We start from the raw sequence: 26,289 nt of genomic DNA, 5'->3' as shown, positions 1-26,289 counted from the left end.
AAACAGGACGGGTGCACACGTTGGGTGCTATTCCTGGCTACAGAAAACACATGTGTTTATAAAGCCCGGCTTGGACACAGCCCACATTCGCAGAAGTAACATCTGGTCTGTAGGCTAATGGTCATTTGCATTTTTCCCTCATGACACACAATATTTCCAAGTTCTAAATTAAGAACAGTCACATTTCTTAGGAGGAAAAAAAAATAAAGTATAAAATTCACTGCCAGTGCCTTACAGATTGTAAAAACTATCAGGGTGCTGGTTGAGAACACCGCGATCTGCGCTAGAAATGAGTTGTTAACAAAGACGATGCGTACGTCCCTGCTGCATGTCTGCTTCCAACACTCCTCGCCCTGTATTTCCTTCCCGCTAATGAATGGTGACTTCTGCTAAATTAAGTTCAGCTTCCGGAGCCCAACAAACAGCCGGGGCCGGACCCTGCTCGCCCCTGGACACGGGGTGGCCTTCTTCAAACGTGTCTCCTGGGCGAGGGGAGCGGACGGTCCTGCCCCCGGACAGAGCTGGTGAGCAGGGACGCTCGAAGCAGCCTGACCTGCTCCTTCCCCGACCCCTCACCCGACAAGCAGACCGAAGACCCTGACGTCAGAGCTAAGATCATAAGCCACCAGGGAAAAGCGCCGTCACCGGGGCGTCCCCAGCACGATCCAGAGACAGCGCCAGAGGCTCCGTCCACAGACGCGGGAGGAGCAGGTTCACAGCTCAGCTGACTCTCCTGGGTCACCTGGCAGACAGACAGCCCGGCAGGAGAGGGCCAGGTGAGAGCAGAGGACAGACAGACAGACAGCCCGGCAGGAGAGGGCTGGGTGAGAGCAGAGGACAGACAGACAGACAGCCCGGCAGAAGAGGGCTGGGTGAGAGCAGAGGACAGACAGACAACCCAGCAGGAGAGGGCCGGGTGAGAGTAGAGGACAGACAGAAAACCCAGCAGGAGAGGGCCGGGTGAGAGCAGAGGACGGACAGACAGATGCCCCGGGCAGGAGGGGTCAGGTGAGAGCAGAGGACAGACAGACAGATGCCCCGGGCAGGAGAGGGCCAGGTGAGAGCAGAGGACAGACAGACAGACACCACAGACAGGGGAGGGTCAGGTGAGAGCAGAGGACAGACAGACAGACGCCCCGGGCAGGAGGGGTCGGGTGAGAGTAGAGGACGGACAGACGCCGCAGACAGGAGGGGTCGGGTGAGAGCAGAGGATGGACGCCTGGCATCCACCCTAGGGGAGCGTGCCCCACGCCCGGTCCTGGCCCCGGGGGAGTGCGTGCCCCACGCCCGGTCCTGGCCCCGGGGGAGTGCGTGCCCCACGCCCAGTCCTGGCCCCGGGGGAGTGTGTGCCCCACGCCCGGTCCTGGCCCCGGGGGAGTGTGCTTGCTGGACCCCGTGATGTGGCTCTGACCCCCCCTGGCTTGCTGCACCCTGTGAGGTGGCTCTGACCCCCCCCTGGCTTGCTGCACCCTGTGACGTGGCTCTGACCACCCCCCCAGCTTCCGGGAAGCTCGTGTCTTCACAGAGGCCAGGCCGGCACTGCACATGGAGGAAGGCCATCCCGTCTCTGTTTCAGAGCCGAAGTGATGGGGATGGGAGGGATGGGCGGCAGCCGCGTGCAGCGTTGTGCCTCAGCCATCCGGCTGTGTCTTGCGTAGGGCTGGCGTGGGCAGGCGTGGAGCGGGCTTGGGCAGGCGGGGGCCGGACGTGGACCGGACGTGGGCCGGGCGTGGGGCGGGCGTGGGCCAGGCGTGGGCAGGCGCGGGGGGCGTGGGGGGGCGTGGGGTGGGCGTGGGCCGGCTTCTGCTCCTGTCTCCCTGCGGCGGGCTGTCTCTGGGGTTCAAGGCCCGCGTCACCAGAATGTGGAGCGGCAGAGCGGCTGCCAAGCACCTCCCTGCACGCCAGGGGGGGGGGACGGTGCCCACCGGGGGTCTCGGGGGAATCAGCCTGGAGTGGAATCTGCAGGCACTGGCCGCAGGACGGCCCCCACCAAGGAGATAATGGTCCATCCACCCCCGTTTGCTTCTGAAGGAGCAAACGAAAGCTAAAAATTAAAAACGCCTTGCATGTGCGCAGCCAGCAGAGCAGGGCCAGGCCGGGCCGGGGCCCTTGGGGTCCACACCCTCTTCCCAATAGTAGACAGGAGACCAGCTGCCAGAACCTGCCTTGTCCAAGATCGACGTCCCAGAATGGTACTAGCAAGAGGAAGGTGAGTGGCTGGGCTGACTTGCTCTCTGCCATCGGAACCCATAAACCTGGGGCAAAGGCAAGTGCACTTGAGTTGAAGGAGAATGCGCCCCAGCCACGCCCAGGCCCAGGCCCAGGCCCAGGCCCCAGCCAGGCCCAGGCCCCAGCCAGGCCCAGGCCCAGGCCCCAGCCAGGCCCAGGCCCCAGCCACGCCCAGGCCCCAGCCACGCCCAGGCCCCAGCCACGCCCAGGCCCCAGCCAGGCCCAGGCCCCAGCCAGGCCCAGGCCCCAGCCACGCCCAGGCCCCAGCCAGGCCCAGGCCCCAGCCAGGCCCAGGCCCCAGCCAGGCCCAGGCCCAGGCCCCAGCCACGCCCAGGCCCAGGCCCCAGCCACGCCCAGGCCCCAGCCACGCCCAGGCCCAGGCCCCAGCCAGGCCCAGGCCCCAGCCAGGCCCAGGCCCCAGCCAGGCCCCAGCCACACCCAGGCCCCAGCCAGGCCCAGGCCCAGGCCCCAGCCAGGCCCAGGCCCCAGCCAGGCCCAGGCCCCAGCCACGCCCAGGCCCAGGCCCCAGCCAGGCCCAGGCCCCAGCCAGGCCCAGGCCCAGGCCCCAGCCACACCCAGGCCCCAGCCAGGCCCAGGCCCAGGCCCCAGCCACGCCCAGGCCCCAGCCAGGCCCAGGCCCCAGCCAGGCCCAGGCCCAGGCCCCAGCCAGGCCCAGGCCCCAGCCAGGCCCAGGCCCCAGCCAGGCCCAGGCCCCAGCCAGGCCCAGGCCCAGGCCCCAGCCAGGCCCGGGCAATGCTTTCATATTGATAATGGTGTGTAGCTGGAGTCCTTTAGCTTAGGAATTTGTAAGAGATCATTCAGTGCCTCGTACTATCAAGAATGCGATGACATTAAAATATAGATAAAGGAAATGTAGTCAGCGCCAGGTCACCCAGGTAATTATTTCATCTCTTTACATAAGAAGTTTTGAAGTGAAACCTAGTCTTTTCTCAGCTCCTTCTGCAATAAATTATTGACAAAAAGTAAGTACTTTCCCAAATAAATGACTGCATCTATGATGGCTCTCCCAAATCGATAAAACATTTATTGATAATTCTGCATTTAAAGGTTCATTTCACCTTACTATTGACATCCTGTCTCTCCTGCTGTTTCATTAGATTTAGATTTTTTCATTCTTGGTAATGAACTGCACGGAAGTTGCTCTGTGGGAAAGTGGTCCCGCTTCAGAGTCGGGCAATACAACTCGATATATCATTTTCTATTAATTACCACAGCCAGTCAAGTTTCCTGTTTGTTTCAGCAAAATTAAAGTTAGGAGTCCTTAGATTCATTTCCAGGATTCCAGGAGTCTGCGTAGGGTGGAACAGCGTGAGCCTGCTGGAGACGAAGACCGGGTTTTCTTCAGATGCGCCTCCTCCGCGCACTGGTGACCAGACCACCGTGCCCACCCAGCCAGGCCCAGTCAGGCGTCCACCTAACCCAAGCGGCGCTGCTGTGAGAACACTTCTGTTACACTGCTCACGGAGTAATAAGAAAGCATGCTTCCTGGGAGCCATCCTGCCGCGGTGACTTCATCCAACAAATCCTCAGCGGGACAGCAGGGGGCAAGCGGCAACGTCAGCACTGAGGTGCAGGGCAGGCAGGGCAGACAATCCCAGGCAAAGCCTCGGGGGCTTGCCCCGGGCCTGCGGACCAGTAAGTGCCACGAGGCCCACGGTGCGCGGGCAGCATGGCGTTCGCCCAGCCGTTAGCTCTGTAGCATTAAGATCTCCCTACAAACCGCAACCCATGCCTGAGTGCGTCCGATGCCATCGGACGCCAAGCCGTCTGATGAGATTCCACCATCTTCCAGAAAGGTAGCCTGCCCTTGGGTGCCGCCCAAGCCGGCTGGCTGCCCGGCGGCCGCCACACAGCCTCTGGTGGCTGGGCCGCTCCGCACCACCTGGCCCACAGAGGTTCTCTGCTGGGCTGCGTGCGAATCCTGAGACCTTCCAGTTCTAGAGTCCAGCGCACAGGGGACTGCAAAGGCAGAGCCCCGGCGCCACCTGCTGGCGGTGGCTACCAGCAGCCACCGGGCCGGGCAAAGAGCACTGTATTCTGAGCATCCGTCGAATGGCACGTGTTGAATGCTCATTTCCTGCACAGTGAGCTTGCCGAAACACACTTGCTTTGCCTCCTGATCAGACCGGGAAGCGCCGGTGGAATTTTCTTAGTGGTTTTAAAACAGCAACACCCCCACACTAAAATTTCCTTTTCCCATTTCTTAATTTTTAATGATTTTTCATCGTTTTTCCCCACATGAATTAGTAACATACACACCAGAGAAAAAGCTGCATTGCCTTCAGACCTGCAATGATTAAAACAAGATATTCTTCGCACTCGAGCCAACAACAGTATATTTCATCGGTGCACAAACACAATAAGTAAACACGTTTTTTCTGTCTTGGCTGGAGAGATTTTGCTGCACTAAACCTACGCACTCTGTGCCTTTCTCTAGCTTTCCCTGAGGTCTTGCTTTAACTGTAAAGCCACTGATGGCAAAAAAAAAAAAATCAAACCAACCAATTGTTCTATTACTTGCTAGTTTCCATTTAGGCCAAAACCTCCATTCAGCATTTTTTATCTGCTAATGTAACAGAATCTCATCTGCCCAATGAGATTTATTGCTTGTTTTTTTTTCACATGTTCACAAGATATTGTTGTACATTTTGCAATGGGTCTTTATTATCTAGTAATGATGGCTTGCAAATTAGATTAGTTTTTAATGGCGTAGTTAGATTCTAATTTATGTTTTGGAGCTTTGTTTAATTCATTTAGTCATAATGGAATCGTTTTCTTGCTATTTTCTTACACAGAAAGGACAAAAGGGTGGGCCCTCATGGCCCTCGGATGTTTTGGCTTTATTAAATCTTGCCACTAATTGCATTTCCCCAGAAACTTTCAAAGCAATCACAGTCCAGTTCTCGGGGCAAAGCTGAGGGTCGGGTGGTGCCGCGATGTGGGGCTGAGGCTGGGGCAAGCTGGTGGGCGGCGGACACCCCTGTGTGGGGTGGTAAGCACGGCTGGTCCCTGCCCACGTCCTGTGTGCTGGGCCACGCGCACAGCCATTGTTCTTCTGCGGTAAGTTCTTTCCTGGGCATGCTCTCCCTCCCTCCCTCCCTCCTCTCCCTCTCCCTCTCCATCCCTCCCTCCCTCTCCTTCTCCCTCCCTACAACCCCCCCCCTTGCCTGAACATTCAGCAAGGCTGAATGGACCCAAGGGATCCAGCTCGCAAAGTCGTCTTTTTGAACATCTGCCTGCATTTTCTTTCTTCTGAATTGCCAGGGCTTCCACAGACCTGGCTGCAATAACCAAGAAAACGAAGCACATTTCCACAGGGTCCATTCCCAGGGCAAAGCCCGTGCACAGAGCCCGGGGATCGCGGGTTATGTCCACAGGGTCCATGCCAGGGCAGAGCCCGGGGATCACGGGGTTATGTCCACAGGGTCCATGCCAGGGCAGAGCCCGGGGATCGCGGGTTATGTAGGAATCACTGATACAGCTCAGGATTTCTGGAGCTGATGTGAACCTCTGCTGGGGACGTCTGCTCCAGGGACCCGAAGCAGGTGACAGGAACACGAGGACACAGAGCAGAGCGGTGTGCCGGGCTGTGTAACTCCCGGTCCACACAAAGTTAAGCTTGGGGCCGATTCCATCCTTTCTCCCTGATGAGAAAATATATCTCATGTCCGAGGTAATTCCCCCACTTCAATGTCGACACTGTTCCCAATCACTTGGGTCTCGTGCAGATGGCCATGTTCCTCCAGCGCTCGGGGCTCCCCTCCACACCTCAACCCTGCCTTTGATCCCCGACTTTGGCCCTAAAGGGAACATCAGACCGTTTCATGCTCCGGGAAGAGGGCCGAGTTCCCTGTGCCCTGGTTGGGAGCCGCCACACGAGCGGCGTCTGACCCAGCACTGCTGCTGGTGGGGGAGCGGCTGCCAGGACCTGTTTGTTCTCTGTGCACTTTCATCTTCCCAAAAGCTCCCTAAAATAACAGCACGCCAACGTGTGAGCGTGTGGCATTACTCTGATTCTGCTGTTGAAGGGAGAGGAAGAAGTACCACCGAAGACGGAGAAGAATGCGTTCCTACAACACAGGTACAGGATAAAAGACAAGTCCACACCGTGACTGCGGCAGGTGGACCGTCCCGAGTCCGTGCAGACAGCAGACAAGTCCCCACAGAGCCTGGAAAGAAGGGGCATGGGAGGCCACAGATTGGGTTCAAAGCTGGCCCCTGCTCAGCCGCCGGTGCCCAGCCCTGCCCCTACCTGTGCCCAGGGCCAGGGGTTCCAGAATGTTCACACAGACGAGCAAGTCCAATCACCTTAGTCTCAGTGGCTCACGCCCACAAGCAAACTTTAGAGTGTTTTATAAACTTGTTGACTTGGTTTTCAATTAAGAAATGCACTTTACATCATAACCCACAAGTATGTAATTTATATGACTACGTTCTTTTTAATTCGAAAGAGCAATCCTTTCCCTTACTACTTGGAATGCATTTCTGTGCTATCTTGTATCATTTTCTCAGTGTCGATCTTGACTTCTTAAACTGATTTCTTAGCAACTAAAATGGGTCATGGATTCTGATCTCTTCGGAGAGCCGCACAGAACACCTGACCGGCACCAAGGACACAGAGCAGCCCGGCCAGGCCTGGCGCATGCAGACGGCCTGAGGTCCAATGAAGGAACCTGGATCTCCCCCGGAGCAGTCCAGGGGTTTCAGCCTGGTGAACCACTCGCTCATGAGATCAACATGGCCACTTCTGCGGGGTCGATTGCAGGACCCAGGAGAGCCTCACACAGAATGCTTGCCTGGAATGCGCAAGGCCCTACATTCAATCACCAACATCTCCACGGCACAAGATGGTAACCCCAGTACCATCAGCTCGCAACTGAGGTCCAAAGAGTTCATCCCAACACCAAAACAAAAGGAGAGAAGGAAAAGCATCCCAAGACCCCAAGACACATTTTAAACAACTCAGAAAGTCCCGTATAACTTAGTAACAGTCCATACACAACAAAGAGCATTTCCACCTTACAACTTGGCAGTCATTCCCGTTCTTGTTTAACAAAAATTTAAAGAAAGCCAGGTGCCAGTGGCTCACGCCTGTCATCCTAGCTGCTCGGGAGGCTGAGATCTGAGGATCGCAGTTCAAAGCCAGCCCGGGCAGGAAAGTTCTAATCTCCAATTAATTACAGACCAAAAAAAAAAAAAACGAAACCCAGAAGTAGGTCTGTCTCAAGTAGTAGAGCTCTTAGCTTGCTGAAAAGGAGCCCAGGGACAGTGCCCAGGCCTAGAGTTCAAGCCCTATGGGTGAATGAATGAATGATTCAAGGAATGTTTTAATTTGCCACCTGGAGCCTACATCTTGCCCTGGACCTTTAATTCATGATGCAACTCTCGATGGGCATTCTTAAACCCTGCTGAGCCATGGCCCCTCCTGCTTCAACCAGTCATCTGGCCACATGGGTATTAAGAGCAGTTGTTCCCAGGAGCTGACGGAGTTGCATGTGCTGCACACATGTTGGGCGGCGATCTTTGAAAGCATCATTTTAAATGTGGATAGCCTTTGAAGCTTTGTGCCCTCTTCACTGGTGGGAAAGAGAATAAATGTACGAAACCCGGGAGAGACATTTCTGAGCGATTGCCACCAATCCACCACGTGGTCACCACGGGCCCGCATGGTCTCTAGCCGTGGGGACAGGGCCACACGCAGCCAGCACCGGGGGCCACGCAGGCCCTGCGGACAACTTTCCTCCAGAAACAGCCTGGCCTTGCCCAACAGTGCACAGATGACTGAGCCGTGCCTGGCAGAGCCGCCACCCACGCGCACCTGGGCCGTGCCGGACGGAGCCGCCACGCGCACCTGGGCCGTGCCGGACGGAGCCGCCGCCCACGCGCACTGGTCTTTGTTCTGTTAAGATCGACCGTCCTCCTCTCTTTTCTGTACTGGGCACTCCAGGACAAAAGCACCACAGAGATTCTTCACAGACTGAGCAAGCAAAGTGCTGCTGGGTATTGTCATCATCTGAACCCCTCGGCAGTGAGGGCCAGAGTGCTGCAGAGCTAACCGGGACACAGGGCCTGGCGGTCAACGCTGGCCGGGCAGAATGTGGCAGCAGACACCACGCATGGGTCCAGGAGCGGGAGACCAGCTCCCGTGAGGCTCCTCCAGCCCCTGATCGAATCACGTCACAAAGCAGCTTTCCTCCGAGTCCGTCCCGCGCTGCAGCCCCTTCCTCGCGGGGAAGCCATGGCCTCCCGGCTCACCCCGGCTCCAGGCTTGCAGCAGCCAGGTCTGCACCCCGAGGAGCTCACAGGGAGGACACCTGGCCGTGACCCTCAGAACCACCCAAGAAGACGACGCGGGGCCTCGGGGTCAGTGAGCAGGAGAGGCGAGGCAGAGGCCATTCACGGAGAGAAGGCCTGGTCTCCGCCGGCCCTGCCCGGCTTCTGCTCCCCGCTGCCCGGTGTCCCCGTCCTCCACGCCCCAAGGGGTGACCCCGTCCTCCGTGCCCAGCCGCCCCCGGCCCCGCGGCCACGCAGGGCCAGGCCCGCCGCCATGATGGGCTGACTGGACCTTGGCTGAACGTCTCCCCAGAACAAGGCACCGCACAAAGCACCCCCAGAACCCAGAACCCGAGTCGCTGGGGAAACAACCCCTCTGCTGACCGCCAGGAAAAGGCCTCCAGACCTAACAGTCACCGCAGGGCGGCCCCGCGCCGGCCGCTGGCCACGGGACGGAGCCGGGCAAACGGCGTGACAGACAGCTGGGGACCGGGACCCCTTCGTCGGGGGTGCGGTTCTGCTCGGAGCAGGGGACGGGGCTGACGGCCGCCTGGAATCCAGCGTGCTGATCTGATGCTGACACGCGCGTCGCGGCGTGCTGATTCAGCCCCGAGCCACCGCAGGACCGCACACCATCGCAACACGGCCCCGGTGACGCGGAGACCGCGGCACCGCAGACTGTCCGCCTACACGCATGGCCGGTGCCGGACACGCACAGACCCTGGCAGCCGGAGAAACAGCAAGAGCAGAAAACGCCGTTTCCTGTGCCTTTATTGTCCCACACGCATGAACAGTCATAGCAGCGATTCGTGAACAGGAGCGTCCGGTGCTCATCCAAGAAGCAAACGCAGAGCGTCTGTGTGGCAGCACCTGACGACAGTTAATCCTGTGCTGTGGGGTACGAATGAGTGGACGCCACACCGCCTGTGTACACACACTACTGCACACGCCAGACACACGCACACCCACACACATGCACACTAACACACACATATACATGCCACACCATGCATAGCACACAAATACAGACACCACACACGTGCACACCACACACATGCACATACTAATACACATATACAGACTACACACATGCCACACAGGCACATGCTAGTACACACATATATACACGTCACACATATATACCACACACATGCATACACTAACACAAATACACACCACACACGTGTGCATAGAACACACACTGTATATTCACACACCACACACACATAGCACATATATGAACATGGATTAGCCGTGATGAACACTAGCTCCCACCTTCCACCTATACAAAACAGCTCTCTTCACCTGAACTCTTGCCATTGGTTGTATTCACTGTGTTTCAATGAGTAAATTAAAAGATAAGAATTTTTTAACACGCTACTCTTATTAGTGTGTGAACTATTTAACTCATTGAACATGCTTCTTATATGTAAAATGTTTATTTCTTTTTCATAAATTTATGCCTGAGGCTCAAGCCTGTATCCTTAGCTACTCAGGAGGCTGAGAGCTAAGGATCAGGCTATGAAGCCAGCCTGGATAGAAAAGTCCATGAGACTCTTATCTCCAATTAACCGGCAAGAAACCCGAAGTGGAGCTGTGGCTCACGTTGTAGAGAGCTAGCCTGTAGTGGGAAAAGCTAAAGGACAAAGCCCAGAGCCCAAACCAAGTTCAAATCACAGTACCAGTATATAACACAGAAAAGGTGAAATAGTCAGATACTGTCTCTGGCTTTTTACCTTGTTTAAGTATATTTACTTTGCTAACACAGTATATGGCACAGAAATACAGGCACCTAACATGGAAAAATAGTCTCTTTTCCATATGAGAAAAAAAGCCAGCTAAATTTTAGAATGTTTTCTTCTTCAAAAAGAGCAAACGGGTATTTCCCCCTGCAAGTCCGAGACACAGAATGTTTCCCAGGTGAATCAAGCCAGTGGCCGCTGTGTGGCGCAGGGTCTCCCTCTCCCGGGACGGCTGTCCGTCCGTCTGTCCAAAGGCTGCCTATCACCCGAGCAGTCAGACGGCAGGCTCTCTCGGGGTTGATGTGGCGCTTCCTGCTGGCAGTAAGGACGCTTTCTGCCTAGGTGCTATATCAAATAGTTTCTTCACTGCAGTTCAAACGAAGTTCACTCCTGGCAGGATATTACAATAAAACTCTCCAGAACCAGAGGCTCTGCACAATGCATTGTTATTTTATTAGTGTCCTATTTATAGGGCTGTTATGTTGTTACCATAATGCAAGCATGCACTCATTATTCTAGAAGAATCCCACACATAACACAATGGAGTAAAGGGTCATCTCCCCGCCTCCCCCTGTGACAGAATTCTGGCCTGTACCTCTAATGAGCACAAACCCACACAACTCAGTGCCTCTCTTCCTGTTTCCTCCAATTTTCCAATCCTCCCGATGCTGGCTTGTTTCTGGAAGGCATCGAGGAACAGAGACTGCACGCTGACTGGAAGAAGCTCAGTTTGAGTTGAAATCAGTTTCTAGATTTGCAATGCCAGGCAAGTCGGTGACTCGATTTTATGAGCATAATTTCTCCATGCAAAAAAGAGCAATCACAAGCATGCTACACAGCTGGATTACTGACACTGCAGCGCGGCCTGGGGCAGGCGGGCGCCAACGTGGGTTGGCTCCTCCCTCCCTCAGTGCCCAGGGTCCCGCCACCATGCGTGTGTGCTCTGCTCAGCTCCATCATCACCTGTGTGTGCTCAGCTCTGTCATCACCTGTGTGTGCTCAGCTCCATCACCTATGTGTGCTCAGCTCCATCACCTGTGTGTGCTCAGCTCCATCATATTTGTGTCCTCAGCTCTATCATGTTCATGTGGTCAGCTCTATCATCACCTTGTGTGCTCAGCTCTATCATCACCTGTGTGTGCTCAGCTCTATCACCTATGTGTGCTCATCTCCATCACCTGTGTGTGCTCAGCTCCATCATACTTGTGTACTCAGCTCTATCATCCTCATGTGCTCAGCAATATCATCACCTGTGTGTGCTCAGCTCCATCATCACCTGTGTGTGCTCAGCTCCATCATACTTGTGCACTCAGCTCTATCATCCTCATGTGCTCAGCAATATCATCACCTGTGTGTGCTCAGCTCCATCATCACCTGTGTGTGCTCAGCTCCATCATACTTGTGTACTCAGCTCTATCATCCTCATGTACTCAGCAATATCATCACCTGTGTGTGCTCAGCTCCATCATCACCTGTGTATGCTCAGCTCCATCATACTTGTGTACTCAGCTCTATCATGCTCATGCACTCAGCTCCATCACCTGTGTATGCTCAGCTCTATCATCACCTGTGTGTACTCAGCTCTATCATGCTCATGTGCTCAGCTCTATCATCACCTGTGTGTGCTCAGCTCCATCATCACCTGTGTGTGCTCAGCTCCATCATACTTGTGTACTCAGCTCTATCATCCTCATGTGCTCAGCAATATCATCACCTGTGTGTGCTCAGCTCTATCATCACCTGTGTGTGCTCAGCTCTATCATCACCTGTGTGTGCTCAGCTCCATCATACTTGCGTACTCAGCTCTATCGTGCTCATGTGCTCAGCTCTATCATCACCTGTGTGTGCTCAGCTCAGTCACCTGTGTGTGCTCAGCTCCATCATATTTGTGTACTCAGCTCTATCATGTTCATGCGGTCAGCTCTATCGTCACCTGTGTGTGCTCAGCTTCTCTGAGTATGCCCACCCCGGAAGATTCTTCACAAAGACTTTCCTCAGCAAGTCTTAGCCATGCCACTTTTGCCAAACGTGACATTTACTGCCAGCGTCTCTGCAGCTTTCGCCTGCCGCATGCAGAGCTCCTTCCATCATGGCCCATGCCTCAGTCACCCCCGCTTCCTCCTGCTGCCACCTGCTTGCTACCCGTCCCTCCCTCTCCTTTCCTGAGGACTGGGAAGATGTTCTGTGAGACTGGGAAGTGGGAGCGCTGTGGTATCATCACCATCACCGGGGGGCTAGCAGAGCACATCAGGATCTGGGGAGACAGAGTCTGCCCCAACTCTGGTGCGGATGAGCACGTGCCAGGGAGTGGGTAGAGAACAAGTCAGGCTTCTATGGAAGTTGGATAAAGAACTGCAAGCGGAAGCTGTGCACAGGTCATGTGCACCACACTCGACAGAAGAGTGAGCCTTCTCACTGAGTGAGCCTGGAGCCCAGCTGCCCTTTCCAGCCCTGCTAGAGCTTCACTGCTGCAGCAGATCTGATGCAAGCACACCAGCACGGCAGCAGAGAGCCAATCTGGGTTGGGATATCGACCTGGGCGCAGGTTTCCATACCATGATCATTGACGTGCAGATTACTATTTCCAAGAGTAACCGTTCAGACCATGCAACCTTTCAGTAAACTACTGGAGCCTGGGAGTTTGTGTTCCCTGCAGACACAGGGAACAGCACACTGTTAGGTGGTATACCCTTATATGATAACCTACCTTTTCTCTCTTCACTGTCTGTGTGTTATTAGATACCCTGGCATTCTTTGTGTCCAGGCAGGGTTGCTTTTGGAAACCTGTGGAAGAAGAGTGGTCTGTGCTGGGTCATGTGCGTTGCTGGCAGCGGCACCTTGCTGCGCAGGCTCTCCGTGGCCTGTGGCATCTCCTGAGAGAAAGGCAGCTACGGGCAGAGAGGTCAAACATGCCTGGGTTCCTCCGCCAGACGCCAAGTAATATCAAACAATCCTTGCCAACAAGAATACTCGTAGTTCAAAGCCCAACTTGGGTTCGTTTCTCACTGTCGTCGACAGGGTACGCTCTCCCCTGAATGTACTCAGGCCCTGAGTGGGCTCAGCTGTCCTCGGCTGCTCTGAGCTTCCCCGTGGCAATGGGCGTCTTGGTGAGGACTAGAAGAGGCTCTGCACCGTCAGGCTTCTGTGCCTCTTGTGGCACACGGCAACGTCTCTCCCTGTCCTACGGCACTTACACCTGAGGCTTTCTTGGGCCAATGAGCACAGCAAAGCACTCATTTTGAGGATGTTTGTTTCACTGCAGTTGTTTGATTTTTCACGAGTTAGGCTCAGTCCTAACAAGACATCTACATCACCTCGTCGGCTGAACCTCAAGCGTGTCCTTCTCTTGTGACCCCAGGATGAATCAACAAAGACAGAGCAGGCCTCAAGGTCAGATGCCGGCTAAAGGGCCAGGCACGGCACCAACAGGGGCCACACCAGGAGTAGACCTTCCCACCAGCGGGCGACGTGGAGGCGGCGGGTGGACCAAGCTTCCTGGACTTCCTGCTGACCGATGCCCACCCCTTGATGCACAGCCAGCAAGGAGCTGCGGGAAAGCACGCAGAAAGCAAAAGGAGAGTATTTCCTCCAGACACTCTGAGCTCCGAGCACATGACTGCAGATCATGGAGGAACAGACCCAATCCAGGTACAAACAGCCAGGACACAAATCCCCAAATAAGCTGAGCAAATCGTCAACTGTACTTCAAGAAAAAGCCGGATCACAAATATCAGCAAGGACCAGAGAGCTTTCAACTCGGTCAGTCACGGTCACCAGACAGAGCAGCACCACATACCACCAAAGCCGCTTCAACAAACAGGATTTCAGGCAAGCGTTGCAGTCCCCCCAAATACAACTTAAATCATTAAAATTTTAAATTTAAATTTAAATTTAAAAATTATTTAATTTAAATCTTAAAAGTATTTAAATTTGATTTAAATTCAGCAAAATACCTTAGAAAAAATGTTTATCTTGGGATCTTCCTATAAACAAAAACATGGGCTTGTCTTTGGGGAGCAAACAGAGGGTAAGCTTTAGTAATCTCTCTCTCCCTCTCTCTCTCTCTCTCTCTCTCTCTCTCTCTCTCTCTCTCTCTCTCTCCCTCTCTCTCTCTCTCCCTCTCTCTCTCTCTCCCTCTCTCTCTCTCTCTCTCTCTCTCTCCCCCTCTCTCTCTCTCTCTCTCTCTCTCTCTCCCCCTCTCTCTCTCTCTCTCTCTCTCTCTCTCTCTCTCTCTCTCTCTCCCCCTCTCTCTCTCTCTCTCCGTTTGCCAATCCCTTCCAGTGGGAAAATGGAACCATTTCTTGAAAAGCTATCATTTCCAGCCCACCGTGTTCCTCTGTGGTGAGAGGTGCCAGGGAAAGTCGGAGTTTATAGTCTTGGCCATGGTCACCACAGTTGTAGAGATTCTTTTAAGGTGCTTTTATTCTTAATGGTGTTATTTGGGAAAATTGTTTTTCTCTTCACTCCTTAATCAAACTTTAATCAAGCCGAAAGCCCCAAGCAGAGCCCCCCCAAACAAAAGAGCACAGGCACCGTGAGGTCCAGATGTCTTCCAACGGCAACCCCTCCGAGCCGCGGGCGCCAAAGCCGTGTGCCCCTCCGAGCCGCGGGCGCCAAAGCCGTGTGCCCCTCCCCTCAGAGCCGCGGGCGCCAAAGCCGTGTGCCCCTCCGAGCCACGGGCGCCAAAGCCGTGTGCCCCTCCGAGCCGCGGGCGCCAAAGCCGTGTGCCCCTCCGAGCCATGTGCCCCTCAGAGCCGCGGGCGCCAAAGCCGTGTGCCCCTCCGAGCCGTGGGACCCTCAGAGCCGTGGGACCCTCAGAGCCGTGTGCCCCTCCGAGCCATGTGCCCCTCCGAGCCGTGGGACCCTCAGAGCCGTGGGACCCTCAGAGCCGTGGGACCCTCAGAGCCGTGGGACCCTCAGAGCCACGGACGCCGATGCAGGCCAAGGCCGTGTGCAAACACATCCATCACGGGGAAGAAGGCAGGTCCTCACAGACCCCGGCCCCCAGCACAGGACACGGCACGGGACACAGGACACAGTACACAGTACACAGCACACAGCACACAGGATATGGCATGGGACACAGCACACAGGACACAGAACATGGGACACAGCACACGGAACGCGGCACACAGGACATGGCATGGGACACAGGACATAGGACACAGAACATGGCACACGGGACACAGCACACGGGACATGGCACACAGGACACAGGACACAGGACATAGCACACAGCACACAGGACACAGGACACGGGACACAGGACACGGCACACAGGACACGGCACACGGGACACAGCACACAGGACACGGCACACAGGACACGGCACACGGGACACGGCACACTCTTCCCACCCTTAGAATCAGGCAGGTTTTGATCACAGAGGGAAGGGAGCCATGGCGTGGGGTCAACGTGGCGTGCCGGCAACGGCCAGAGGGGAGTGGAGTCGAGCACACGTGAGAGATGGCTTGAGGCGCACAAAAGCGGAATCACAGCCGCGATGAGACGAAACTGAGCAAGGGAAAGCGCGGGCACACGCAGGAAGGGAAGCTGTCAGCCTGCCAAACGGCCTCTCCGGGAGGAGGGCCGAGCTCCCGTGCCGTGGTCGTTAAACCCAGGCTGGACAGCACTCTCAAGGACAGACGGTGAGGAGCAAGACCGCCTGGCAGGGAGGGTCAGGAGGACGACCGCTCCAGACCATCATTCCACGGCCTTCGAACGGGCGGCTGCTCGGGCTGAGGTGACGATGAGAGTGGGCGGTTAGCTCGCAGCCGGCTCCAGGAGAGGCCTGCCCAGCCGGAGCTGTGAACCACAGCGCGGTACCCAGCAGCTCCCGGAAGGACTCCACACCTCCCTGCCTGCCGCCCCGCAGACAGCGGGCCGAAGCATCAAGTCTGGGCACGCTCTTCCTTTTTCTAGGAGCTACGAATTCTGCATGTTTTTTTTTTTTAACTTTGATTTTTGTCTCTGCAGTTACAGGGCTTGGGGAAGCGCCGGGAAGAACGGGAAAATGGCAGTGAACGCACGCGGCTGCCTTCAGCCCAGCGTGAACACTGTGAACACTGTGAATGTGTGAACGTGCGCTCACAGTAGCCGATGGCTGAAAGCCAGTTGTGCTACAGAAAAGCACTTTCCACCGGCACGAAACTCCAGCCCCTCGGTGCCCTTGCGGGACTAACGCGTTTGTGGACAGTGTGGGCACTCGGGCCACTCAGAAAAGTCGGTCGGTGGTGGCCAAGCAGCCGCTCCAGGCGCGTTCACGGCTGGCCCGCAGTGCCTGCGGCCTCCCAGCTCAGACCGCAACCCTCCAGGAAATGCGACGTGTGCTGCGGCACCTCCAGTGCCCTCGGCTTCATGGTTCTGTCGCTCCAGTGCAGCGTATGTAAATCACGCTCGTGCTACGAAGTTACACGCGAAATCTGATCGTCTGGTTATGTGCGATCGCACATGTTTGGAGTATTGATGCTGTCTCTCCCCCAGCCGCGCATTCTGCCACTCCAGCCACGTGAATTGTTACGCGCTGCTTCCCTCTGAGAGGCAGAGTCCCATGCCGGAAAACACCGCACCCATGTGACACTTGCTGGCATCTTAAGCTGAGCGTGGTAATTTCTTAAATCCCCAAATTAACCAACTCCAGTCCTAAACTCAGCTCAGTTATCCGGCCGTACTGACTACGCCATGCATTCATGTACCACTCAGCAAATGTTGAAGTAAGTGAACTGCTCATGCGCTGTCCCGGCTCACGCATCCGTCCCGGCTCACCCATCCGTGCCGGCTCACGCATCCGTCCCGGCTCACCCATCCGTCCCGGCTCACCCATCCATCCCGACTCACCCATCCGTCCCAGCTCATGCATCCATCCTGGCTCATGCATCCATCCTGGCTCACCCATCTGTCCCAGCTCACACATCCATCCCGGCTCACCCATCCGTCCCGGCTCACACATCCGTCCCGGCTCATGCATCCGTCCCGGCTCACCCATCCGTCCTGGCTGTCCCGGCTCACGCATCCATCCTGCTCACCCATCCGTCCCAGCTCACCCATCCGTCCCGGCTCACCCATCCGTCCCGACTCACGCATCCGTCCCAGCTTGCCCATCCGCGGCGTGCGTGGCCTTTCAGGGGAACGATGGCACCAGGTAGGGCACACCCGAGGGAGAAGACCAGCCGCCACAGGAGCCCCGTGAAGGAACGGCCGTGTGTTCCCACTCCCCGAGCCCACCTCCGCCCAGACGCAGCGGCCCCTCCTCCAGCAGAAGGTGATCTGTCTCGCCTCTCCCGCACGCCTGTGGGCCGCTGGTGTGCAGTGGCTGCTTCATGGACCCGGGGTTTGGAGCCAGGTGCTGTGCATCGGGAGGCCTAAGACTCCTTGTCATTAGCATGGAGTTTCTCATGACACAATAGCTCTTTATAGCGGAAGAAAAAATAATTCTACACTCATGATGTTTTACCATTTTCCAAAAACAATCCAGTTCCTTCATAAAAGGCGTTTTATTTCTGCACCACTCAGCTCCACGCGGCGGCGAGCTGGCTGAGCAGGCTGCAGAGCTGGGCAAGGCCCGCGGTCTAGAACGGATGGCGCTTCTGTCCACAGGAATTCCTGCTGCTGACTTTCCAGCCCCCCCCCACCTCCCTCCCTCCAGGACGGCCTTCTCCTCTTCTTAAAAATCTGTTCTTCCTGCATCGTGGTACAAGGCTGTCTTCACCAGGAAAACTTCCAGAACAACCCTCCTCTGTCCGGAAGTTTATCTGTGCCTGTGCATCACTCAGCTCTGCCGTGCGATGCACCCCACGTCACAAACTCCCAAGGGCAGACGCTGAGGCCGTCTCTCTTTGGTCTTTCAGGGCCCTGAGATCCTGGGTTTGCTGGGAAATCATCTCTCATGGAGGGAGATGTGCCCCGGCAGGCCCAGATGCCACCAGCAAGGCAGGTGTCCATGTAAGACGTAAGCGAACACAAACTACTGTCGTCTGTAAAGCAGATTATGACTCTACGTGTGCATTCACACGCACCTGTGTTCACATGCACACACATGCATGCACATACACACACGTTCCCAGCTACTTTTCCTATTAGTCTAGCCATCCTTTAAAAAAAAAAACAGATACCAGGGAGGCCAATGAATTTCCACATTTCCTTGTGGCGAAAGACATTGCTGTGTCTTAGCCCTTAGAGGAGCTAAATCATATTATTTAACTTAAAATTGCCAATATTCTGACAAAGTATTTCATTACCATATAAATAAATTCGGTTCTTTGGCTTTCATGTTGAAAATGCATCACTGCCAAAAAAAAAAAGTAAGATACATCTTTACATTAAAAAATAAAACAACTTTTCCCCCAGGCTCTGCATCGTGGTACACCCCTGAAACCTGAGGATACGTGGGAGGGCGAAGCAGAAAGGTCGCACTCCAGATCACGCGTGGCAAAAGCACAAGGCCTCTCTGGAAAGCTGCTAAAACACCCCTGGAGGTGAGGCCTGGGTGGTACAGTACCTGCCTCGCAGACCCAGGGTCCTTGAGCTAAATTTTCAGAATGCGATAATTAAAAATAAACTTAGTTCTAATGAGCTTCCCATGCGCGGCGCCTCTGTGCAAACCTGGCTGCCACTGCAGAGGCCACCGGCGCCTCCCTCCCCAGGGACCATTCTGCCGCTTCCTCCAACAAGATCGGGACACAAGCTGAAGCCAGGGACATTCGGACACCCGATTCCCAGAGCGACTGACTGACTGACCGCTGGGCTTCGGTCTTGTGGAATTTCAGGAGCATTTCTGTGGGCTGCCGCATTCAGATCACTACCCTTTACGTGCATCTTCTCTTCAAAGTTCAAAATGAGTGGTCAGTCAGCGTGACCTGGATCATTTCCACAGAGTGAAAATTTACAACCCAACACAGCCGTTTGTGCTTCAGTTTGGAGAGCCCAACCTGTCAAAATTTTCCTCTGCGTAATGACCCTAGTCAAAATCCCAGTGGTTCCCTATCTCCAACTTCTGGATTTCATGAAATAGTCTCTGTCTCCGCTGATGCTCCTACCACGCTGGCCTTCCTGAGCCACAACCCCTCCAGGAACAATCGGCTGTAGCGGCAATGTTACTATGGGACAGGTCTAAGTGCCTTATTCAGCTTATATCTGTGTTCATCACTCAGATAACCATCGGAGTTGCTGATGTTGATCCTTAGAGGAAAATAAAGTCATGTGTAAATGGCCGAGCTCCCCATGGACCCAAGGTCCAGGCAGGGGCCCCGTGCTCAGAGGGAGCTGTGATGTTTTCCTCTCCACTCCTCAGTGTGGAGACTGGAGAGGGGAATGGTGTCCAGGCAGGACAAAGATCAGACCCCTGCAGGTGGCTCCGGGGGGCTGCCAGCGTCTCGGGGACAGCCTCACCGGATCTGTGCTCGTAGAAGTCATCCATGCGCACAGCACTCTGGTCGGAACTGGCCGGGCAAGGTGATCCCGAGGAGGCTGGCGGGCCGCAGCTTTGGGCCCACTCTCTGGGCCCGGGGAAAGCCCGTGCACACTCCCTCCTTCGCCACACGCCCGGGCCCAGCGGTGGAATTCATTCCCCTGTGCCTTCCCACTCCACCGCCTCAGACTCCACACAGACACCGGACACACCCCCACCCCCACGGCCATCCCCACGGACAGTACCGCGAACAAGGCCGCCCGCGGGGGCAGAGGGCGGGTGAAACACTGACAGCGGCTTCCACAATACCGTGAGGTGCACACACATCTGTTCACGTCCCATGAACACTTTTAGATGAACGAAATCTGCCACTTCCAGTCATCTCCACACATCGGCACACCTGCGACGCTCCAGACGCTGTGTTAAGGCGTCAGAGAGATCATTGCAAAGATGGCTGACCCGGCTCCTTCTTGGCCCAGGCCGGCCCCTCTCCTCACAGCCCAGCAGTGTCCTGGCCTTGCTCTGCGCGTGGCCGCTCTGTCATGGTCAAGGGAAGCCACGCACAGGCCCACGGGAGCGCCCCTCCTCGCTCAGCGGCCAGGCTTCCCTGACTTCAGACAGGCGTCCGTGGCGCGCCCCCTTCAGGGAGGCCTGATCTGGCCTCACTCCTGCCGTCCACCCCATCTGACCCAGCGCTTACAGGTCACCCAAGACAGAACGTGTCAGAGTGGTTTTGTTTTTTCACTTTTTGCTTTGTCTGGGGTGGGGGGGGGGGGGGAACGGAAACGTCAGAGGGAGGAATTCTGTCTGATGAGGACGGTAGAAGACAGCCTCACGGACATGCGGCGCTTGAGATGAACCTTAAAAAAGAAGGAAGCGTTTATCAGGAGTAAGCTAAGCATGCTTCAGATAAGGGGAGAGAGTGAACAAAGAGTGGAGGAGAAAATTTAGGACAGTATCAGGTTAAGGAAACAGATTGGGGTCTCGGGAAAGTGCTTGGCGAGGCCTCAAAAGTTAATTGGAAAGGAGATTTGTGTGGCCCTGAATTTCACGATAAAGAAATTGGGCTTCGTGTCCTATGGCTTGAGCCATTAAAGGTCTGTCGGCAACGATATGATACAATCAGCTCTGCTTTCAAAATAATACCGCACTGAGGTTTGAAGGATCGCGGCTCGGGGCCTGACCACAACGCCAGCCAAGCCCCCTTCTGAGGGACGAGGGCCCGGCCCCCCGCGCTCTCCCCTCCCTGGGCGGCTGCCCCCCTGGCCCCCTTCACTCTGGGCTTTGCTTCTGTGTGGTTGGAGGTGAGGACTGGCCGTGCAGAGGCGGAGGGGGAGCTTGGGGAACAGGTGCACCTTGGCTGGTTGTGGGGCTACCTCCTGGGACCGAAGACATCAGAAGGAAAAAGCCCTGAGCCCGCACCCTGCCTACTGTCAAGGTTTCGCAGCCGTGCGGCAGCACGGGCTCAGGCAAAGCCTGCTCATCATGAGGATCCCACTGGGTCATGCGATGCAGCCCCGACAGTGAGAGGCAGGGAGACACTGGTGGATAGGGACAGACGTGGTGGCCTTCAAAAGCAGTTATCCCTCACTCACTGGCCTCGGGCCAGGCCGAGCGCTGGGGCCAGCGCACTGGGGAGGTCGGCACAGACCCCCGCTCAGGCCGGGCTCCCGCCGGGTGAAGAGGCCAGCCCACACAATCACCTCACCCTTCCACCTTCCTGGACCCCGGGGGAGGGCCGAGGCCGCGGGAAATCGGCCATCAGAGCTCAGCGCCGATGCTCGCCCCGGGGTGGAATGGCGATAGAGCAGCCCACCGCGAGGTAGCTGCGGCCACCAGGACCAGAGACGTGCGACTCTGACTCTTGGTGCCACCTGTGCAGGGAAGGGAGGCCCGAGACGGGGAGCGGAGCGTGCGGTGCTGGAGCTGCCCTCCAGGGAGGACAGCGGGAGACGGGGTTTGGAGGCTCGGTGTGGCCTACGGCTCTTCACACAGATCAGGTCGCACCTGGAGGCAGGTGGCGGATTTGTTCCCAGGCACTGGCGTGCGGCAGCCATCCTGCGGCAGCCCGTAAGTTCAAAGTTCACGATGCTCACACACTTCTGACAGCTGTGCTGTGCGCGCTCATCACACTCAGTGCGAGCACCACAAGAGGATGCGCCTGGGAGAGAGCTGGGAGAGGAGCTGAGGAGGGTTTTTATCTCTGCATCGGTTAAAGCAATCCAGGAAGGCAAGTCTCCAACCCGGAAATATTCAAATTGCCCATTTCTCACGCCATTCCATCTCTTATGGAAAGATAAAGTTAATCTTCCACGATTTACTTGAAGTTGGCGATTACAAGTTATCTGCTTCTTACCATCCTTATCGCAGTCTCTGGGAATATATTTAAATGGAGTGCAAAAGAAAATCGGAGCGACCACAGGGAGAGGTGTGGGGAGAAAGCCTCATCTAAGCCATGGGAGAGAGCTGAAGAAAAACTGAACAGTAAACGGCGAGGGGAAGGGACTGATTACGTTCCCCTAATTTCTGAAAGGTAACAGAGTGGCGACGAGGAAAAGCACCCGTGTGGGGACCCATGCGTCTCTATTGGAAACTTGGCCCACAGAGCTGGCAAATGCGGAGTTTCCCCTGGCCGGCTCCTCAGCCCTTCCCCCGAGGAGGACTGAGGTCAGCACCCCTGGAGGACTGAGGTCAGCACCCCTGGCTGGCTCCTCAGCCCTTCCCCCGAGGAGGACTGAGGTCAGCACCCCTGGCTGGCTCCTCAGCCCTTCCCCCGAGGAGGACTGAGGTCAGCACCCCTGGAGGACTGAGGTCAGCACGCCTGGAGGACTGAGGTCAGCACCCCTGGCTGGCTCCTCAGCCCTTCCCCCGAGGAGGACCGAGGGCAGCACCCCACACAGCGGAGAGGCCTGCTTTGCGCTGCTTATTCCTGTCTGGGAGTTAGCTGATCCTGGAACCGGAAAACCTACCCGGAGCGTGGCCCAATGCGTGGAACCCCACACCAAGCACAGGCTTCTTCTTCCTCTCAGAGAGAGGCCAGGACACCAGGTTAAGGTCTTTTCTCTCTCTCTTTTTCTGCACGTGGCCAGCCTGTTCAAGCGGTCGTGCGTTGGCCTAATGTCCGTCCATCTCCACCCGCCGCGCGCTGCCTGTCTGGCTCACACCCCTCTGGTGGGAAGCTGGCCACGGCAGCTGGCTGCCCGGCCGTTCTTTGCCGTTTGTCTGAACTTTGACAGCAAGGCCGTTTCTCAGTCCTTGATATCAGAAACATTTCGGTAAGTGGACGTGGAGCAGCCAGACAACTTGCGGGGCTCCAAGGAACACGGTGGCTCGTTCCGTTTTCCTGTTTACTAATGGTAACTAATTACCTTAATTAGTGCTCATTAGAAAGGGCCTGGTCTCTGACATTAGTCTACTCCAGTGCCCATTCCTCTGGGGGCTCCTGACAGGACAGAACAAACCCACTGAATTAGAATAATTAAGGAAGAGTTTGAATGGAAACTCAGAATTCGATAGCGTTTTTAAAGAAATGCCCGGTGAGAACTATTTGTTGTTTACTCATCACACGCTAGCTAGGTGCAGTCCAAGGACACAGCCTTCTGCTCAGGGATGAAGAACCACAGTGCACACTCCTGGCCCTAAGATTCCTTATGCACTACAATTATGTAGCAATTAGGTCTGTAATGTTAGAGGGGCTATCATGAAAAGCCAGACATCTGGATCCTAGGACATGATGTAATATTTATTACGTACTATTTAATAAGCATCAAGCATGCTGTGCACCCGGCATTATCACCTATAGTTTCCTTTAAATGAGAACACTAAGAAAAAGTTTCAGAAACTTGCTAAAGGTCCTATAACTAGTAGGTTAAATTATACATATGCACACATATATTTCCATCGCCAAGGAAAAACTTACTCGTTGAACAAAATGAAAACTTGCATGGTATCGAAACATAAAATATTAAGAAAATACATGACAAGTTTTCAAATAATGACAATTATTTCCACTATTCATGTCATTGCCTGCTCTGAAACATCGGAAGATGGGGGAGGGGGGAGGAGCAGAGCTGAGCACACCGAGCCCGTCCGTGAGGAGCAGAGCTGAGCACACAGAGCCCGTCCGTGGTCAGGAGCAGAGCTGAGCACACCGAGCCCGTCCGTGAGGAGCAGAGCTGAGCACACCGAGCCCGTCCGTGAGGAGCAGAGCTGAGCACACCGAGCCCGTCCGTGAGGAGCAGAGCTGAGCACACAGAGCCCGTCCGTGGTCAGGAGCAGAGCTGAGCACACAGAGTCCGTCCGTGAGGAGCAGAGCTGAGCACACCGAGCCCGTCCGTGGTCAGGAGCAGGTTCACAGAGTTCTCACTCTTTTGCTTGTATCAGCTCTGAGCTAGCTTGGCTGTGTGTACTATGCTTCGCTAGTCTTCGCGGCCCTATGGTAAATCAAACACAACCTATCGATGCATAAGACCAATAAGAAGGCATTGAATTCCTTTGTATTCATGAAGAAGAGTCTCCTGAAAGCCTAGCTGGCATTTTATTAGACATTGTCAATATCGAGGTGGGAGACATAGGCACAGACCTTGAGTATGTCGCCTACAGGTAAACAGGAAAGCCATCAATTAGGGCCTAATAAATGCAATACACCTGACAATAAATAGCCAATGACTCATACTTGAAATTAGCATCACACTAAGCAGAGAAGACCAATCATAGATCCATAACTACAAAAAGATTCCCTTTATATGATTTTAATTATAGAAACCAGATTATAGATTCTTGGCCTTAGGAGCAATTGATAAGCATAGGGGAACTTTAATGAGATCTGATAAATTTTGTCTCAAATTTGCTCGTGGTAGTATGTGAATGGCCACAAATGGTTACCAAAATGAATAAATATGTGTTTATGATGGATTAATTTTATGAATTAAATCTTTTAATTTTTTTTAAAGAGAGACTAATTGTAACTCAAATTTCAGAGGTCAAAAACCACAATGTTGCACTGTAAGTAATGTTGCAAAGGTCATTTGTGAATGCAATAAGAAAAGTCACAATGCTTAATCTGGGAGCAGATACCAAGGCAGAGAGAATCGGGTGTGAAGGAAATTAAGCAAGGGAGAGCGCCTGTCTGGCGTGGCCCATCCCTGTTCATCGAGCAACAGAGAGGACATCAGCCCTGGGCCTGCACAGGTGTGCTGCCCCTGCATCAGCCCTGGGCCTGCACAGGTGTGCTGCTCCAGCATCAGGCCCTGGGCCTGCACAGGTGTGCTGCCCCTGCATCAGGAGCTGGGCCTGCACAGGTGTGCTGCTCCAGCATCAGGCCCTGGGCCTGCACAGGTGTGCTGCCCCTGCATCAGGCCCTGGGCCTGCACAGGTGTGCTGCCCCAGCATCAGGCGCTGGGCCTGCACAGGTGTGCTGCCCCAGCATCAGGCCCTGGGCCTGCACAGGTGTGCTGCTCCAGCATCAGGCCCTGGGCCTGCACAGGTGTGCTGCTCCAGCATCAGGCCCTGGGCCTGCACAGGTGTGCTGATCCAGCATCAGGAGCTGGGCCTGCACAGGTGTGCTGCCCCAGCATCAGGCCCTGGGTCTGCACAGGTGTGCTGTCCCTGCATCAGGCGCTGGGCCTGCACAGGTGTGCTGCCCCAGCATCAGGCCCTGGGTCTGCACAGGTGTGCTGTCCCTGCATCAGGCCCTGGGCCTGCACAGGTGTGCTGCTCCAGCATCAGGAGCTGGGCCTGCACAGGTGTGCTGCCCCTGCATCAGGAGCTGGGTCTGCACAGGTGTGCTGCTCCAGCATCAGGAGCTGGGCCTGCACAGGTGTGCTGCCCCTGCATCAGGAGCTGGCTTGTTACACAAGTGACTCACTTCTCTTCGTCTTAATAGAAGCGTTGCCCAGACCACTCCAGGTTCGCTCACACTGCCTCGGGGCCTCCCTTCAGAGGCCAGGGAGAGAGAGGACCACAGCCCCCCTGCTTGCTGACCCTGGGCAGCTGAGCAAGAAACATGTGTGTTTAGAATCGATCTCACAAATTCACCCTTGCCCGTAAAGTCTCCAGCCTCTTGAGGACAGCGAACTCTGTGCTTATACAGCCCTCCTGCTCCTAACCCCACCCTGCGTGGAGCCTCCTCCAGACGTGGGCGGGAGGTGAAGAGGGAGGCTGGGGACGTGGTCGACATGGTAGGCTTCGGAAGAGAGCTGACCACGGAAAAGTTACTTTCAGCAAGAAAGAACTCCATGTGGGACCCGGGAGTCGGCGGCGGCTAAGTTCACATGATCCCACCAGAGATGACTTCCCACGGTTAGATGCCCCAACGTTGCCCAGCAGGTCTGGAAGAGGAGAGCAAAGAGGTCTGAATGCTTATGACTTCGTGCTTGTAAAATAGCCATTCTAAAGGAAGTCCTAGAGGGACTGGCTTCCTGACCCTGCAGAGGATGAAGAAGAAATCGACATGAAGGTTATCAACTCAGAAGTTAAACCTTAGGATGTGATGGGCCTGAGAAAATGTGAAGTAATAAACTTTGACAAGAAGCATGAAAAAGCCATACGGGGACAGTAAGCTTAGCCTTTCAGAGTAAGAGACCGAGAGCACCCAGCAGGCATGTAACCAGAGGTCAC

This window comes from Dipodomys merriami, unplaced genomic scaffold, assembly GCF_024711535.1.
Source record: "Dipodomys merriami isolate MVZ:Mamm:240054 unplaced genomic scaffold, mDipMer1.0.p SCAF_15, whole genome shotgun sequence".
Classification (NCBI taxonomy): Eukaryota; Metazoa; Chordata; class Mammalia; order Rodentia; family Heteromyidae; genus Dipodomys; species Dipodomys merriami.
The sequence above is the reverse complement of the archived record's forward strand: the minus strand, read 5'-3'. Positions refer to the sequence as shown.